Raw genomic sequence first — 9111 nt, 5'->3', positions numbered from 1 at the left:
CCTGGTACGGCCCAGCTTCAGCATTGACAACTCAAGACCCTGACGAGGGCCCAAGCCTCACGAGGCGGACGATGCCAAGACCTCCAAGGGATCGGCCTCCTCAAGCTGGCTCCCGAGGGGCGGAGAGTTCTATGCAAGATGCACCTCACGAGGCTCAGCTGACGTGAGCCATGACGACCAAGGCCAGGCGGGCGCCAGCGGGCACAGAGCGCCAGTTTCCTCTTTGGTGCAAAGGAGCCAAGCGGCAGGCGTGGAGTCCTGATGAATCAACTAAAGGTTTTCATTTAGGTGCAACAAGACCAAGACCGCCAGGACGACAGGATGGAGGACATCACCGAGCCCACCGCAGCGTCATTGCCAGAGGCTTTTCACAGGTGAACACCACTTTAGTCAGTATATGATGTACTACTTGCCCCCCTTCAAATCTGGCCGTTGTGGGATCCCTTCCCGCCAACATTTGGGAAGAAGACCAAGGCCACTATAAATAGGACTTAGCCAACACCAAAGAGGGGGGGGGGGACGGACGAACAAAGCAAATACATTCCACCTCACCAGCTCTCTTGAGATAAAAAACAACTCACCTCCCGAGGCCAGTTCATCCACTGTACTAGCTCATCCTCAGCCCTTCGAGGCAATCCACCAAAACGCTGGAGTAGGGTATTACACCACAAGGTGGCCCGAACCAGGATAAACTGCCGTGTCTCTCTATCCCTTTGAGCTTGACGCGCTAGGCTTAGGAAGATCGTGAGTAGGCAGGCTGGGTAGGATGACATCTCCGCATGCACCCCAGAGTTCGAACCTATCAAGGGTTTGTGGATGAAATCTGACATTTGGTGTGCCGGGTAGTGTCGGATTTAGGGTTCCGGCAAAACCCTTGAGGTTCGAACACTGGGGTGCGCACGAAGATTTCCCCCTACCGAATCTCACCCTCAACCTTGCCGCGATCTCTAAACTAATCTCGGTGAACTCACAACATAAGAGACACAAGATTTATACTGGTTTTGGCCACTGTAGTGGTGTAATACCCTACTCCAGTGTGGTGGTGGCGGATTACCTCTTGGGATGACGATGAAAACAGTACAAAGGAAGAACAACCTCCTGAGGAGAGGTGTTCTTGTGCTTGGTGGGTGCGAGGATGAACTGAGCTCGTCCTCCCTCGGTCTGATTCAGTTCTCCCCTTGTCCTACTATGGTGGCTAGTCCTATTTATAGAGGCCCTGGTCCTCTCCCCAAATATTGAGCGGGAAGAGATCCAACAACGGCCAATTTGAAAGGGGACAACTAGTACAAGATATCCTGACTAAAGGTGGTCTTCGCCTGTCAAAGGCGCTGGTGGTGACGCCGTCTTGGGCTCCACGATGACCTTCGTCCTACCATCCTGCTGGTCTTGGTCTTGTTGCACCGATATGGAAACCTTTGCCTGATGCCTCGGTACTCCGCGCCTGCGCTTGCCCCCCTTAGCACCAAAGGGGAAACGTGGACACTGCGCGCGCTGGCGCCCGCCTAGCGCCCGCTTGGCATTGGTCGTCATGGCTTGTGTCACGGGAACCTCACGAGGTATCCCTTGCCTTGATCTCTCCACCCCCTCGCGAGCCCGCCTGGTGAGGCCGCTCCTGAGGAGGCCTTGTGTCGTCCGCCTCGCGTGGCTTGGCCCCTCGTGAGGGTCTTGAGTGTTGGTTGACGAAGATGGGCCGTACTTGGCCGCTGGTGGAGCCACGCCGCGGGCCGCCGGCAGGCAAGTCTAGGGACCCCCGTTCCCAGAACACCGACAGTAGCCCCCGGGCCCAAGGCACGCTCGGACTTGGCTTAGCGGCAAAGCCAACGGGCAAGTGCGGAGTGCTGCGGGACCCAATAGCCTGCGGCCTTGGTCGATGCGTGGTGACTGATTGGATGTGGGCGTACCTGCTTCCCCACACTGCCTCGGCAACTGCCCGTCTGACAAAAAGGATGGTGTGGGAAACACTTGCCTTCATTGCTTTCCTTCGTCTTGCTCCAGATCCCCTTCCTCGCTCCTTCCTTTTGAAATCCCCAGATCTGCTCCAATTCTTCCCCTTGAGCAACCAATGGCGCCCCGGAAGGCCAAGGTCGGTGTGCCGCCAGCTTGGTACGAGCCGGCCCTTGACGCCCCCAATGTTTCGGAGAAGAACCTCGCTGTCACGCGCCTTCTGACGGTGGGAGGGAGCAACAAGAGGGGGAAGACCGAGCTCTGGGTTGGCTCCGCCGTGCCAGAGCCTGCGGGAAGCACTTTCTTCCCCTTCTTCTTGGGCAGCGTTGCCGCGGGGTTGGTCCCCCTTTCTCTGACTTCTTCTACGAGGTCCTCGGCCATTACGGGCTGCAGGCACTGCACCTTCATCCCAACTCTGTTTTGCTCCTATCGATTTTTGCCTACTACTGCGAGGCGCATGTCGGGGTGTTGCCGTTCGTGGCTTTGCTGCGCCACTTTTTCTTCCTCCGGATCAATGAGGGCCATACCACTGGATGCGCTAACTTCATCGCGGCCAGCAAGGCCAACTCGATCTCGAAGACCGGGAAGAAGGCGGACAACTTGAGGAGCAAATGGATCATGGTGGACGCCAAGTGCGTCCACCCACGCTTGGCGCTGCCGGTGGAGAAGCCCCAGTTTGACGAAGGGTGGTTGCGCGCGAAGCTCACCGACAGCCGGGCGGTGCTGGTGCTAGAGAGGATGAACGCCGACCTAAAGCCGGGCAACGCAAAGGCGGCAAAGCTGATGGGGGCCATGCTCCTGAGGGAGTTCCTGACGCAGCGGGTGGCCCTGCTTCAGGCGCGTACACGCCCCTTATGGAGGCTTGGGAGCACAGAAGAAAGCTCTGCCTGAGCCCGGAAGCCTTGCCTGATGAAGAGCTGGCCGCGACACTCCGGCTCCTGGTCGGGGATGACCAGGAATACCCGCCTAGCGCCTTCACTCCTTTGTTTCTTCGCAAGTACGGGGCTCAGGTCGTGGCCGCCATGCCTACCTTTGATGGGCATGGCCTGGTGCCGCCGGCGCCCCCCGCGGTCCCAGAGATGAAGGCGCCGGTGGACGTGTCGTTAGGTGACTCCCGTGAGGGAGAAGAAAAGGAGGAAGACGAGGAGCACGACTCGGAGGCAAGCCCCGAGGGGACGGGGGAGACCTCCCCCTTGTGCAAGGCTGACCTTCTCCGCACGATGCCGGATGACGACGATGAAGATGATGCCCCCCTGGGGAAGAAAGAGCCACTCGCGGCAGGAGGTCCCTCGCGAGCCAAGCCCAGCCTTTGGAGGGGGCCTCCGGCCGAGGTTCTGACGAAGAGCAAGTCGTCACTGATCCCTCAGGGTCGAGTTGCTACCCTAACGCTGCCTGGAGCTGCCTCCAGCCTATCGGCGGCTCCTTCTTCTGCTCCTGGAGCCCTTGTGGCTGTGCCTCAGGCCGCGAGGCTCTCGGGCTTCAGGCTCAGCAAGAGGAAGGTGGACTACACCGCGGTAGACCAGTAAGTGTATGTGCTCCATCTTGTTCTTGATTATGCTGTTGGTCCTTGACATTCACCATCGATTGGCTAGGCCGCCGCCTGCGGCGAAGAAGAGGAAGGAGGACGCGGTGACGCCGTATGGGGCCGATCCATCTGTCGCGGCCGCACCTTCTTCTGTGGGGAGGGGAGGCGACGACGTTCACACCTCCCTTGCTCGGTCATCCTCGTGAGGCCCGGGAGGGCCTCTTCGTGAAGAGTCAGCCCCCATGGCCCAGCTGGCTCCGAAGGTGCTGTTACCCGTTGCTGCTGCTGAGGTACCCAAGGCTCAGGAGCCCCTAGTCTCCCAAGCCATGTTGCTGCCTCCTCCTTCTGCTGCGCCGCTGGTTCCAGGTCCTTCTGCCTCCCCCGATGTCTTGGAACATTCCCTTCCCGAGATGGCCCAGCTGCGAGAAGACCTCCAGGGCACCGACTCCCATCTGGTAGCCGGGCGTCTGGAGCTGGTTTCCGGCTGGCTTCACTCTGACGCCTCTGTCCGAGCGGTGCTAAGGCGGGTCGTATTGGCCTCTGAGAAGAAGAAGCAGGCCTCCACCCAATCCGCAGCCGCTCGCGAGGTGGCGTTGAATGATGCCGCGGCCGCCCAGGACCGCTGCAGAGCACTGGAGGCCGAGCTGAAGGATTTGTGTGACAAGCACGCCGAAGAAGCTCGTGACCGCCAGGCGGAGGAGGAGAGGATGAAGGCTTGGGAGAACGCTGTCAGGGGCCGCGACGCTGAGCTAGCACGGTCGGCGGAGGCGCAGGCCACTGAGCACAGCCGGCTGGAAAAGCTAGAGCAGAAGGTGAGGGCGGAGAAGGCCGAGCTCGACGCCAAGGCGAAGGTCCTGGCCGAGGACCACGCGGCCTTCGCACTCCTCGCGGAGAGGTCTCGTGTGGCGCTGAAAGCACTCTGTGAGAGGGGCTAGAGAAGCCGTTGACTATCGACGAGGACGGCCCCGCCCAACTGCTTCCTTACTTGGTCGAGGCGCTTGAGGAAGTCATGAGCGGCATCGGCCCCATGGAAGAGTAAGAAGCTCGCATCCTTTCTTCCACTGCACTGACGTGAGTCTTCAGCCATCTCCACCTCTGTGACCCTGACGCCAAGGTGCTGGAGCCTGTGGGTGGCGAGTGCTATGCCACTGCTGCTGAAGCCATGAAGGGCCAGGTGGAGGCCTTGTTGGAGAAGTTCCGTGCCTTCGATCCTGCGTCCACGGTAGGCGGTGCTGCTGATCTTGCGGCCCCGGGTGGTGGTACAGGTGAAGGCGACGCGACCACGGGAGTGGAGTCCCTGGCGGGCGACGGGGATGTCCAAGGATGACTGACTTACGACTTCTTTCCTGCTTAATTCCTGCAATGTGCACCATGCCTCGTGGAGGCATTTAAACTTGCGTCTGGTATTGTGAAGACAATTATGGTTTATAATATTTACTTCGAGATTTTGCAGTTTTCTTCCTATTTGCTTTACGTTCTACATCGGCAGGGCCTGGCCCCGCGCATACCTCAGCCGCCGTTGGCCCCGACCGGATCACCAGGACGGGACCAAGGAGTGAGGGGCTACGTGACCAGTTAGGCTCCTGAGTCGCGATGCTCAGGAGTCCCCCTTGATGCGCAAACAGCTTATAGGAAGGGAACGTAGGGGCAGATCTAGCGTTCTACGTTGGCAGAGCCCGACCCCATGCATACCTCAACCGCCATTGGCCCCGACCGGATCACCAGGACGGGACCAAGGAGTGAGGGGCTACGTGACCAGTTAGGCTCCTGAGTCGCGATGCTCCAGAGTCCCCCTTGACATTCAAACGACCTTCATACCTTGGCCCCGCTCGGGGGGGGGGGGGGAGGGCACGCGACGACCAGGTCCGGAGGACCTGGCTGGGTGGTGTACGCTCGGGCGTGACCCGGGTGTAGCCCCCGTGCCCAGCCCCCTCGCGCGACGCTCCCAAGGGGAGGTGTTGCAATGAGGCCAGACACTGAGCTCTGGGGCTCCCTGAGGTTGATACGGCCGTGGGGCCGCCCTCAGTTGTTTATCACTAGCACAGAGGATAGTGCTTCCGTATGTGTACGGGCATAGCCGCTCCTCGGCAGTGTCAACGGCCAGCGCGGAGCATGGTGCTTCCACTGGTGCGTGGGAGGGGGCTCCCTCTGAGGAGAGCCCCTAGGGCGTGTACAACCCCTCCCTGACACATGGCTTGCATGGCAGGGCTAGACGAGGTGTGTATGGGCACTCGTGAGCCAGTGCGGGACTCACAAGGCCCTACCTCAAGGCGGGTTGCGCCTGGTCTTGGGTCTTTGATAGCTGGGTGTTCCCGCGAGACGATTAGGTATAAATGCTCTGCTTCCTCATGTCCCGGCCCTCGAGCGAGCTCAGCCGCCACTGGTATGCCAAGTCATGATGCCGTGGTCAAGGCCAGGGGGTGAGGGCTGGAGAGCCAGTAAGAGATCCTAAGTTGCGATGCTCAGGAGCCCCCTTTTAACGCGCAAGCAAATTGCATGAGAGAGGGAGGGACCCGCGATAGGTGGCAATCGAGCAGGTGATAATCACAGGTAGATTAGGCATGAAAGGTAATCATCTTAGGTAAATGCAGAGTGGATACATGCCACTGGGTCAAACCCAAGCGACTTGGGGATGATGCAGCCCGAGGGGCGCCCCCAGCAAAGTAAGCCAAAGACATAAAAAGAGATACATGCCGCAGGGATGGACCCACGTGGCCTGGGAATGATGCAGCCCTGAGGGCACTCCCAGCTGAAATGAACTTGGGAGATGTCACCTGGTTCTATTGTAGAAGGGGTGTTGGGGCAGCTGAAGATGCGCGGTGAAGGGGCCGACCCTCACAAGCCACTGGGCCCCTGAGCCTCAGGAGGCTCTAGGGGTCCAGGTGGTTCCTTGAGGACCGTCTCCATCTCTGCTAGGATCACGTGGTGCCTGGCCTCCTAAGCCACCAGGATGCTCCGTAGGTGATGCTGGTAGGTGGCACCGCGTTTGGCAGGCCGAAAGGCATGCGAACGTAGCTGTGTGGCGGACCCTCGCAGCATCCCACGCGCGAAGGCCAGAAGCGTTCCTGAGATGCGGCTCGGTTGAGCCCTGGGATGTCGATGCAGACGCGCAACCCACCATCCTCGCCTGGATGGGGAGCCACATCGAGCGAGCGGCGGTCGCCGCGAACGGCCCTCACTTCCTGAAGCTTCTGAGTGATCTTGGCAATGAACTCCTGAACGTTGGGCTTTCCACGCCCCGTGCTTTCCTAAGGGAAACGTGCCGCGAAGCACGCCTCCAAGTGGTGCCTGAGCACCTCCCTCGTGATGTTGGCGAGGTCTGAGGCCCTCTAGAAGAGAGCCCCCGAGCCCTGCCCGAGGAGGGCGCCGGGCGTGCCTTCCTATGCGATGGAAGGAGGCGCCCCAGGCACGGGCGCTCATCCTGACGCGGCACCACCCGAGATGCTGACCTCCTGAGGCCCTGTGCGGAGCGGTTGCTTCTTCTTGATGGTACCCGCGCACCGCTGCCATAGGAAGTATGTGGTCTTGTCGCACCAGTGCAGGGAGCACAGGGGCACCTTCTTGAGGCCGAGGGATTTCTTGTCAGCTTCCTTCTTCTCGCGCGGGCGCCGGACGCGGTGGGTCATGCCCAGGGGCCGTGTGCCTTGGCGCCAGGGCGCCGTCTTGGCGCAGAGGTGGTGGAGGCGCTCCATGAGCCATGTCGCCCGTACCTGGCGGAGGGCGAGGCAACGAGAGGGACGGTGTGGGAGAGCCCCTGTGGCGCTGACGAGCTCGGTGATGTGAGCGAGCCATTCTTGGTAGAGGTCGTCGATGGGGCGGTAATGCAGGAGCTTGCGTGCCATAAGCAGCGCGGCCTGCGCGTCCGTGGGGGCGCGACGAGTGTGGGATGACGAGCCGGCTGGGTCAGCGATTGAGTGGTGGTGCATCCGTCCCGCTGCACCGAGGGGTGCAACGAGGATGCTTGCTGCTCGTTTCCCGCCAGGCCGGTGGCGACATTGGCGGCAGGCGATGGAGAACGGCGGGGAGGCCCGCCGTTAGGAGCCGTCTGGGCTACGCGAGCGGCGAGAGCGGCCCGGCGCTCAGCGCGGGCTCGGCGGGCGTCAGACATGGATGCGACGAAGCGATGGGACGCAGATCAGCGGAAGGAAGACTTCGGCGCACCCTACCTGGTGCGCCAAATGTCGGATTTAGGGTTCCGGCAAAACCCTTGAGGTTCGAACAATGGGGTGCGCACGAAGATTTCCCCCTACCGAATCTCGCCCTCAACCTCGCTGCGATCTCTAAACTTAACTCGGTGAACTCACAACACAAGAGACACAAGATTTATACTGGTTCGAGCCACCATTGTGGTGTAATACCCTACTCCAATGTGGTGGTGGCGGATTGCCTCTTGGGCTGAGGATGAATAGTACATGGGAAGAACAACCTCCCGAGGAGAGGTGTTCTTGTGCTTGGTGGGTGCGAGGATGAACTGAGCTTGTCCTCCCTTGGTCTGATTCAGTTATCCCCCTGTCCTACTGTGGTGGCTAGTCCTATTTATAGAGGCCCTGGTCCTCTCCCCAAATATTGAGCGGGAAGGGATCCAACAACGGCCAATTTGAAAGGGGACACCTAGTACAAGCTATCCTGACTAAAGGTGGTCTTCACCTATTAAAGGCGCTGGTGGTGACGCTGTCTTGGGCTCCACGATGACCTCCGTCCTGCCGTCCTGCTGGTCTTGATCTTGTTGCACCGATATGGAAACCTTTGCCTGATGCCTCGGTACTCCGTGCTTGCGCTTGCCCTGTAACGCCCTCGATGCGGCTATATCTCCCACGTGTCGAAGCACGACTTAGAGGCATAACCGCATTGAAAGCAATGTCGCAAGTGAGGTAATCTTCACACAACCCATGCAATATAATAAGGGAAAATGATACATAGTTGGCTTAGAATCGCCACTTCACACAATTACATGAATAAAGCATTACATCTTCCAGATACAATCAAGGTCTGACTACGGAACCAAAATAAAAGAAGAACCCCAAATGCGACAAAGGTCCCCGATTGACCCCAACTGGGCTCCACTACTGATCAACTAGAACGAAACAACACAAAGGGCAAGATCTTCATCGATCTCCTCCTGAGCTTGGTTGCGTCATTTGCACAGACTCATCAGCACCTGCAAGCTGGTTTTGGAAGTATCTGTGAGCCACGGGGACTCAGCAATCTCGCACCCACGAGATCAAGACTATTTAAGCTTATAGGAAGGATGGAGTAATGAGGTGGAGCTGCAGCAAGCGACTAGCATATATGGTGACTAACATACGCAAATGAGAGCGAGAAGAGAAGGCAAAGCACGGTCGATAAAAGTATGATCAAGAAGTGATCCTATAGCAACCTACGTCAAGCATAACTCCAACACCGTGTTCACTTCCCGGACTCCGCCGGAAAGAGACCATCATGGTTACACACACGGTTGATGTATTTTAATTAAGGTCAACTTCGGGTTTTCTACAACCGGACATTAACAAATTCCCATCTGCCCATAACCGCGGGCACGGCTTTCGAAAGTTCAAATCCCTGCAGGGGTGTCCCAACTTAGCCCATCACAAGCTCTCACGGTCAACGAAGGAATAGACCTCCACCCGAGACACTCCGATCAG

The sequence above is a fragment of the Triticum aestivum genome, chromosome 2B (genome assembly GCF_018294505.1).
Source record: "Triticum aestivum cultivar Chinese Spring chromosome 2B, IWGSC CS RefSeq v2.1, whole genome shotgun sequence".
Classification (NCBI taxonomy): Eukaryota; Viridiplantae; Streptophyta; class Magnoliopsida; order Poales; family Poaceae; genus Triticum; species Triticum aestivum.
The sequence above is the reverse complement of the archived record's forward strand: the minus strand, read 5'-3'. Positions refer to the sequence as shown.